Source organism: Equus przewalskii, chromosome 32 (assembly GCF_037783145.1).
Source record: "Equus przewalskii isolate Varuska chromosome 32, EquPr2, whole genome shotgun sequence".
NCBI lineage: Eukaryota > Metazoa > Chordata > Mammalia > Perissodactyla > Equidae > Equus > Equus przewalskii.
The window spans coordinates 19,788,493-19,798,984 of record NC_091862.1 but is presented as its reverse complement, the minus strand read 5'-3'; the positions used below and the strand labels follow the sequence as shown (position 1 = coordinate 19,798,984).

General features: G+C 36.6%; 1 long non-coding RNA gene across 1 annotated transcript in view; it reads right to left on the bottom strand.

Moving 5' to 3' along the window:
* Nucleotides 1-10,492, bottom strand: part of LOC139080827 (uncharacterized) — an 81,464-nt gene that overhangs the window by 2,308 nt on the left and 68,664 nt on the right. The window lies entirely within an intron of this gene.

Below are 10,492 nucleotides of genomic sequence, written 5' to 3'. Positions count from 1 at the left end.
CAGCAATCAGTTCCTAGCCTGGGGAGAGATGCTCATCCTTAAGGAAATGCCAATGTGGGGGAAGTTGCACTTTTAAAGCCATTTTTTCTTGTTTTGGGGACATAGCAAATGCTTAAATCAGACATACAAGGCATGCTGAATGGCCACGTCAGGCCCTTTTGGAAAAACAAGGTCAGGCCGAATTAGGTTTACACCAAATGACTTCCTCCTATACTCCAGTATAACCTATTGCTTGCCATTTATCTGTCAACTTTTTAAAAATATTGCATTAAATCTCGCTTTCTAAGAAGCATGTGTCATACTCTAAAATTTTCCCTAGACAAGGTACAAAGTACAACTTCTTAACCTTTTTTTAATTCCGAAGTCCAGTAGTGTAAATATTATGAAATGTTGGTGCCAAAACCAAAATGTTGTAAAGCTTATTTTAGGTAGTCACTGAAAGAGACTGAAGTTTGCTTGGAATCTTCTTTTTTTATATATTGACTTTCATTTTTATGGGAAATTCATTCTGTTTAAGTTGATTTAGCAGTGGATTCAAAATCAGGAAGGTTGTACTTTCTTTGCCCATCTTTACCATATTTGTTATCTTCTCTGAGGATCAGCACATGGTACCATAAATACTTGTTTCTCAGTAAACACTCAGGGTTCTGTGTGTCCGTGTGACAGAGCTCATACTATGTATCATTTCGTACACATTTCCTATAGTTTTGCTTTCCTCCTAAATTCTCAGTACAATTTGTTTTTGTAACTTGAATGTAAAATTTGAATTTAGGATAAGCTATGTAAATGGTTAAAGAAAGAAGTGAATACTTTGGCTTCCTTATTCATTAATTGCTTAATGAAAATTCCTGAGCCTCACTTCAGACTTCCTAAATTCACTTTCTGGGGATGGGGCTCAGAAATCCGCTTTCAAAACTATCCAGTAATGTTCATTTGGAAAACCCCCTATAGAAAATAGCAATAGTTAAAGTGTTTAGTTTGAAATCTATGGTATTAGACAAAACATGAACGTTCTTAAAATATAGCACTTTTCTTTCCACTTATAAGTCACTGTTATTAAAAAGTCTGAACACCTTAAACAGTGGACAAGCAGTATAAATTTGCTTTTATCCACTGACGAAAATAGAAGCTTAAGGTTTCTGACAGGCTGGACGAACCTACAAGTATTGTTGATAAAACTGGCCAGCCATTTGGAAAAAGGAAGTTGTATCTGTATCGCACTTATCTGAGTTCCCCAAAATGATACAATCTGGAAATTAATAACTTAGATTTAAAAACAAGAAATAAAACTGCCAAAACTTAAGCATGTATGGAAAAAATTTTGACATTAGGCTAAAAAAAATCCTTTTTTAATCCCCAAATGCTTCAAGCCAAAGAGGGAAAAAATAGATATGTTTGGTTGCATCAGTATATCTTGTATAGCAAGACAATATAAGTAAAATTATAGCAAGCAACAGAGAAAAAATATTTGCAATCCATTTAGCTGGGTGAGGATTAATAAGGAGGATGAAAAGCTCTATAAGACAATGAGTAAAAATGGGCAAAGAATGTAAAACCAGCATTTTGCAGAAGAGGCAATTTGTGCATCAACTCTTAATAGCCAGGAAACCTAAAAAAAGTGTCATCAGATTCACAAAAAAAATATGAGTTTGATTGTATCCCTGATTTTGGTGACCATATAAGAAAACAGATATTCATAGTCTGTTGTTAACTAGATTTGCTTTGATAGATACTTCTAAGCTGCTCTCCCGCGTGACTGTGCTCTTTACGCTCCTGGTCCATGTCTTGCCAAGAAGGGGAGCTGCAGTTGTTGGGGAAATATAACTGAAAACAAAATCTCCTCCCATTCCAGAAAACCTCTCTACAAAAGTAGAAGAGAAAGAAAGCAGTTTTATTATTGAATAAGCACGAAGCCAGAATGTGGTCATCGCAACAATGGTAATTGGTCACTGGGGTGACCATCTGTGTTAGCCTGTTGGCTTTATCCAAAGGAAAAGCAAACTTAAATCTTGATGGCAGGAGGTCGTTTTGTAAGTTGGTGTGAGGCTCCCCCCAAAGTCTGGCTCCTCCCCTTCCACAGAAACTAGGAGATAGGGGCTCTATGTCCCTTTATAATGACGTTTCAAAGAGATGGTCCCTGAGAAAGCTGGTGAGAGGCTCATTTAGCTTTAAAAAAGATTTACATACATATCAAAGAGTCATAGAAAGAACTTGCAAGTTTCCAAATATAAATACTCTCAGGAAAGGGGCAGGAGAGGGTCGGGACAGGGAGAGTCACTTCCCTTATTTTCAACAGGGAGAATTAAGTCTTGTTTTTCATTTGTATTTGTCCTTTCTGTCAACGCTGGGTAAACATTTGCCTACGCGTCCAAGGGAGAATATAGAGAAGCCTGTTCTCGGGAGCATGGCTTGGGGATACATGTGAAAAAAAAAGAATTGGCAATCTAAATGCTCATCTGTAGGGGCAAAATAAAATGGACAATTGCATACTCATACAAGGAGATACAGCAGTACAGTAACATTGCCATAAAAATACGTATTAAGAATTTAAAGGCTGTGTGAACCATTCAGAAAGATTAACGCCAAACTCCTGATTACAATTGCCTCAGGTAAGGGCTAGAATTGTGGATGCTGGTCACGGCCGACTTGAGCTTTTAAGATAATGTTTACATTTTTATGATACAGTTCGTTTTACACCAGTCAGTATGTTTCCTACGCTATCCCTGAAATGAACAGGAGCATTCCCATTTGCAACATAATACTTTAAAAAATAAAAGCGGCTTTGAATTAGCTTTACTTTTTTACGACATTTAATAACATCACCTATGATTTTGCCCTTCTTGGATCTTTCATATATTAGTTTACTTGCTAAATCAGTTAACCTTCCTAAGAACAATAGCTGGAATTAGTCAACTCAGAGTTAAAAATGGACATCTGCATTTGCGTGGGGTGAATTTTTGTTGCTGCCCACTCTAGCCAGTGTTGAATGATAGACAATCGTGTAATTTAAAGAAGAGGCTTTATATGCATGTGAAACCATATGAACTACCCATATCTTTCATACAGCACTTTGCTTTGAAAGATGAATACATGAAGCCGCCATTCTCCTTGTTTCTGATTCTCCAAGTAGTGTGAGCATGGTGGGAGGAGGAGGTGATATAAGCTAGAGTTACATATAAAATGCTGCTAGAACAATGTACATATCAGGAATTCAATCTACTGCCACCGAAAAGTCACCTGAATACCATCTGGTGTGGTCCTACCAGGCCATTAGCATCTCCCAAATCAAACCCAGTGTCTTTCACTATTCTTCCTACTGTCAAACCTGCTCTAGAGGTTTAAGAATGTATATACTATAAGGTAAATAGGTTATGTATATGTTCACTCTAACATGTAGTGCTGTCTTATAGTAGTATGGTTATTTTGCTGATTTTTTTTGAACCACATTAAATTTATAGCTGCCATTTGCCTCCCTTTATGAAAACTTTGCTGTGGAGTCTTTAGTATGGCTTTAGTCATGCTGTGAAGTTGTGATCTGAGAGCGTACAGAACTTTAAAGAATACAGTGATTGCTTTAAGTGAAGTTTCATAATAACATTGGTTGAACTTGGCTTCAATTTCAATTCAACATACAGCTTCACTGTCTATCTGTAATCTAAAGAGGAAATTCTATGGATTTGTTTTCTTTTATTGATTACAAACTGATACTTGTTAGTGCCAAGTTGATTCTGACTTCTAGCAACCCTGTGGACAGCAGAGCGGAACCCTGCCTGGTCTTTCTGCACCATCCGCTCCCCTTCCAGGGCTCTATCGGACAATGCTCTGCTGCTGTTCACAGGGTTTTCATGGCCATTTTTTTCAGAGGTGGCTGGCTGGGTGCTTCTTCCTAGTCTGTCTTAGTCTGGAAGCTCCTCTGAAACCTGTCCACCATGGGTGACCCTGCCGGTATTTGAAATCCCGGGGGCATAGCTTTCAGCATCACAGCAACACGCAGCTGCCACAGTGTGACAACTGACAGACACAAACTGAAATAATTTAGTGCTGTAAAGTACTGTAGTACTTTCATACTGGTTTGATTTAGAATGATTTTAACAGCTGGGAGCAGAATCTAATTTTTCATAGCATAACATCTTTAACAATTGAATATATAATTTCGACTTTTTGTACTACTTGAGCCTATTTCTATCCAATCCTATTTAACAAGGTGATGATTTAATGATAAATTCACGGTGTGTTGCTAATGGTGTGTAATATGTGTAATAGTAGACTCTGTACAGAAATGAATTATGGTTAAAATAGGAACCGATAACAGGATAGATACATAAGCCATTCCTCAGATATATATAACGCTAAGCATATCATGTTCTGAAACAATAGTCACTGCTAACCAGAAATCAATTTATGTTTAAGCATTTAAAGACCTATTGCAGTATAAGATGAAGACGGATTGCTAAATCAATGTTAAGTTTAAAATATTGTGTTCTGATATTTTAAATTTATCTATTAAAATATTTCAGTGTTTTCTCACCATACATTTTTATGTAACTATAAAGGGAACATGAAATAAAAACTTCACTCTGTAGCAGACTTTTAAGGCATTTCACAACTCAGTGAAGGGCCCCAAAGAGGAATTGACTGCCTGTGAATTGTAAGATAGCTCTAGGATGAATCAAGCTAAGCTGAATGGAGAGAATATGAAATCCACTCCTGTACCCAACTCTTTTAACTCGTTTAAGACCCTCCTGAATTGGGGTGCCAGAGTCTGATGTGATAACTAACCCTTTACTCAATGTGGTGGTCATGCATGGGCGTGAACTACCATCGAAATGTCAGCACCAAAATCCTGTACTGACAATTCAAGGGAGACGACTAAAGGTGTTCTCCTCTCCTTTAATTCCCCATGTAATATATTAAATCAGCAGATGAAGAAGGGGAGTTGATATTTTATTTTCTCCTTAACGAGTGGGACAAGCTTCCAAATGCCTACTTTTAGTAGTGATATTTTTGGAACTGCACATTATAAAAGAGTTAGTCTGTCTTTAACCTTTACTAAATGACATATTTGTAAGTACATTTTTAAAGCCTTCTTGTTCTTTTCAAACCAAGGTTAATAGTGGACTTGAAAGAGAAAATGAAACAGGTCTGTCAAATGAAATTACCCATGAGCTTCTCCACCCACTCAGTCAGCTTTATTAGGGAAGAGATTTTAGCCAGCTCTCACTAGGTCCTTAAGTGTAATTTTTTGTTCTGTTCCCAGCCTCCCAGTTTTAAATAAAATATCCAATATGTCATGGCTGGTTAACACTGTTCTAACATTTGTTTTAGAAGTCACTTTAAAATTTTGGAGTTTATTATTTCTAAGACAGCATTAGTATAAACCCTAAATATTGGAAAATTAATATCTCTTTAAAAAAATGAAGTAAAGATGAGGTATTATAATTGAACTTAAAATCATTGTCCTATTTCATAAACATGATCATTGGCTTCTTAAAAAGCATTTTGGTTTATAACAAGACCACTTGAATTTTTAAGAGAAATGACATTGTTAGCTATGTCTCAACTTTATAACCAGATCAGAATTTATACAAAGATATCAGAAAAAACAAGTGGAACGAGAGCCAAAAGTGATGAACACTTAACTAGAAAAATTTTCCCAAGGAGCAGCTATATAACTCACCATATTTCCAAGAATTTTTTAAATGGAGCAATTGTTAAAATACAAGGGATAGATCAGAATCAAGAACTTGGGGCAGGTACAGTCTGTTACGAGTTGAATTGTGTCCCCCCAAAAGACCTATTGAAGTCTTAACCTCGGGCACCTCAGAGTGAGACCTTCTTTAGAAGCAGGGTGGTTGTAGGGTAATTAGTTAAGAGGAGGTCACGGTGGAGTAGGGTGGGATCCCAATAATATGACTGATGTCTTTATAAGAAGACGGTCAGGTGAAGACACAGATGGGGAGAATGCCTTGTGAAGACAGGGCTGGAGCGAAGCATCTACAAGTCAAGGAACACTGAAGATTTCCAGTGAACCACCAGAAACTAGAAAGAGTCAAGGAAGAATTCTTCTACAGGTTTTGAAGGAAACATGGCCCTGCTGACACTTTGATTTCAGACTTCTAGCCTCCAGAACTGAGACAATAAATTTCTGCTGTTTTAAGCCACTCAGTTTGGGGTACTTTGTTACATCAGCCCTAGGAAATGAATACACACCCTAACATCAGCTCTTCTTTGATAGGTCAGAGAAAGGAGTAGATGTGTTGGAAAAAAATCAGAAAAATGAAGGTCAAATTTGAAGCAGAATAAGAATAGACTGCTAAAAACATGATAATTGATACAGAACGCAAGACTGCAGAAAGAAAAGGAAATAAAATTTTAAAACTATCAGAGAAAATAAGAGGGAGAATTGGCAATGGAGATTTGAAATTGGTATGCTCAGAATAGGCTAAAACAAAGTGAGTCATAATTTGAAAATAACAGGCTGGGCAGAGACATACCAGGGCAAGGCAAACAAACCAAAAAAGGGCCCAAGTGTCAAACCAGGTGAATACAGGGCAAATAGCACTGTATGAGACACAGGAGAACACGTTATTACAGTGGAATCCACAATGAGAATGTAACAATTTTAAACGTTACACAAATGGGCTTCATAAAACAAATTCTAGGAAGTAGTAGGGGAAAAAATTGTAGTATGAGACTTCAATTGAACTTTCCTCAGTCAAATGTGAAATAAGATAAGATAGATCCTCTGCAAACACGCATACTACCTCTGCCAAAGGATATATCTTATTTTCCAGTAATCATTGAGAAAACTACAACAAAAGTCACTGTGGACTAGCCATAAAGAAACCTCAAATTCCCAAAGAAATAGTGTTTACAATATTCATCACAAAACAATAAGGTCAAAAAACAGCAGAATGCACACAATCAAACCAACCAAAGAAAAACTAACCCAGACATATATCTCAGGCCAAGAAGAAAACTGAACCCAAAATTGCAGAATATCTAGAAAACAACTATGACAAAGATAGCATATATAGAAACCACTGAGCTGCAGATAACAATGCCAAAATCAAAATGCTTACTCCTAAAGGATTGGAGAATAAAAGTGAATGGAATAAACCTTCAATACAAGAATTTAGAAGACCAGTGAAGGAGACATTAATGCAAACAGCAGAAGTTTATTTACTAGAAAACATAATAATTATTGTAAAAGTTTTTTGGAGGTAGAGGATAAAATAGGTAAAACTGAAAATCGCAGTAAAAAGAAAATAATCACATTTACATGAGGAAGTAAAAGAATCCTAACTGAAAACTTTGCTCAACACTGTGAAAATAAATTCAAAGGAAAACATAAATTTCCTTAACTGCCCCAGGGAGAAAAATAATCTTAACTTTTATATTTGAGAAATAAGTAGTCAAAAATCTCATCTTTACCTAGCCCAGCCCTCCTTGTAACTACAATCCCTAAAAAGTATACCAGCTCTAGAATATATCCCATGGAACTCAATGAAACATTTGAGGAATTCATCTTCCCAATGCCATTTAAACCGTTCCAAAGTATAGAGCAAAGGAAACTTCATTTTAAAGGAAGTTGGGTTTGAAGTGTAACAAATAACTTGTTGCTTGACTAAAGTTGAGCAGCTGATGACAGTGACTTACCAGCCAATTCATGAATAGCCTTTGTCATACTGTAACCAGAGCAAGACTAGTTACTAGTGATTAAGGGATCTGAGAAGTCCTGCAAGGTAAGTAATTTTGACAACGCAAAGAGAGTCCCAAGGGCTGTAAGGAACACTGATCTCCTGAACACCCAAATTTACATTATCACTGTGTTGGAGTCAGAGGAAGGGAGTGGACCTTTCGTAAGTGGAGGGAGGAAGCAGGAAGCAGTCTCTATGAACTCCATGACATCAATCTTCCTAGTGCATTATTATCATCCCAAACTTACTATTAAGAAAGAAGCAACACACTGTTGTGAGTTCATCTGTCCATAAATACATATTGATGCTCTCAATCATCAAAGAAATGTTATTTGCTAGGAAGAAAGCCCTTTATAATAAAAATGAGCAGAACATGAAGTTTACCCAGGATTAAAAAGTATATATACATGAAGCTAGCGTAATATTTATACTGAAATCTGACAGAGTGCACAAAAATAGCAAACTAGCTGCCAACCTTAGAGCAGTGCAAAAACCCTGTATAAATAATGAGCAAATGAAACCTACGGCCCAATAAAGATCAGTCTAAGATACCCCCGCTGGTCTATACAGTTGTTTACTATGAAGATTATTAGGAAAGGTATTAATGAAATTTGCTTATTTAGTAAAAGCAAATCAAAAGAGGACAACATGATTTTTCCATAAATGCTAAAAAATAATTATATAAAAATTAATACAACTTTCGAAAAATAGGAATAAGTGGATATTTCCTGAATATGATTTTTTTTAAATTTAGCTATTGTCCTCAACAGTTAACATCCAGGGAAAATACCAACAATGGTGATGAACCAATATATCTGAGATGCAGGGAAGAATTAAGATAATTTTATTTTGAAAAAATAGTATTTTCCCTGGAGTTGAAAAATTAAATGACTTCTATAGCAAATATCCTGTAGGAAATGTATGCACTCTCAAGCACGTTAATTGGTTACTTCTTCAGCAGGTTCCAGCAAACTAATTACATTCTCTGCAAGCAACCATTAATTACTGACAACACTAGGTTTCTTAATATGAATTTTTTGTGATTTTTGTTCAGCTTCTCTTTTTAGTATGTACCAACGTCTATTCTATCATGTTTAAATATCTCATAACTAATGATTATGAAAATAATTTTACATATTAAAACAATTATTAATAAATATCCTTTAAAGACAGAAATAGATTGAGAGTTAATACCAATATTAGGAGAGTATATTTAGGAAAAAAGATTGTGTCCTTTTTAAAGCTATAAGTGTTTATAAAAACGTACTATGATGCAGAATAACTATTAATGTAATGTTTATAAAAATTTAATATGAGACTGAGTAGGTTATTGGCAAGGAAAGAGATAACTCTTGGTTCGGTAGCCTTTTTTCCAGCCTCGGTGACACCTGATGATTTTACCCTTGGTCAAATCCTCCTTGAAGCACTAACTCAGGAATTGTGAGGAGTGTGCCTACAATGAATCCAAGATAAATAGGAATCCAACTGAGGACCGTGTAGGTGACTGAGCAACTGGACTTCACCATCAATATTCTACATGAGTAAACGATAAGCAGTGCTGAAGAAGCAGCCATGTGGAGGCATAGGGTCTAGTAACGCAACTCGGAAGGGGAGCGCATGAGTAGGTAGGAAGCTAGGAAGCGAGGCTGAAGGGTTTCTGAGAGGAGGTGGAGCGCACTCGCTCAGCCGCCTCCCTTAGGATCCTGTGATCCTAAGGCTGGGATGTTGAAAACTCCCTGGGGGTTACAAGCCCACGGTCATGCCTTTGTAAGCATTCTGTGTTGTTTATCCTATATCCTTTCTTACAGCTACGTAAACTTGAGGCTGAATAAAGCATATTTTTGTCTCACGATTTCTCTATTTGAACCCAAGAACATTGCTGTTCGTAGCAAAAGGTTTCTCAACCGCAGACTTCTGATCATTGCAGAGTTGTTCAATTTTCTACTTAGTATTCCTAACATTAGCCAACTATCCTTTAAGAGCTGCATTTACGTTTTAGTTTTTTGATTCCATTTAGGACAAGAGTCCTTCAAGAAAAGTTTCCTCTTGGGAAATCTTCAAATCGTTTCAAGATAAATTAAAAAGAGAATGTTAACCTTGCTCCTTGTGGAAATGAGGGGACAAAACCCCCAAAATCATGTACAATGACATCTGTAATAGATGATCTTGAAGCAAGACATAATAAAGAATCTAAATAATAAGAAAAAACAAGTCAGGATAATACCAAGTATTCAAAACATATTTTTTCCATTAATCAAATTTGTTGGGTTTTTTTGTTTTATTTTTTGAGGAAGATTAGCCCTCAGCTAACTACTGCCAGTCCTCCTCTTTTTGCTGAGGAAGACTGGCTCTGAGCTAACATCCGTGCCCATCTTCCTCTAGTTTATACGTGGGACGCCTACCACAGCATGGCTGCCAAGCAGTGCCATGTCCATGTCCGCACCCTGGATCCGAACCAGCAAACCCCAGGCCGCCGAGAAGCGGAACGTGCGAACTTAACCGCTGCGCCACCGGGCCGGCCCCAGCCATTAATCAAATTTGAAAACAGAACGCTAGAATGTTCTAACCAGACAATTTTCTAGTTTTGAGTCTATGGAAACTAAGAATTTAAAGGACAAGGTCATTGAAAAGGTTGGTATAGGCTTCCAATGATTTTCAATAGTTGAAGAGGAGAATTTGTTTAGACTTTCCAAAGTTATGAATTGTAGTAAAAATTCTTTCTAGAAGACGTTACTGAAGAAAGATTTTTTTTTTTCTGAATTGCATTTTTCCGTGCAAAATAATTTTTTAAC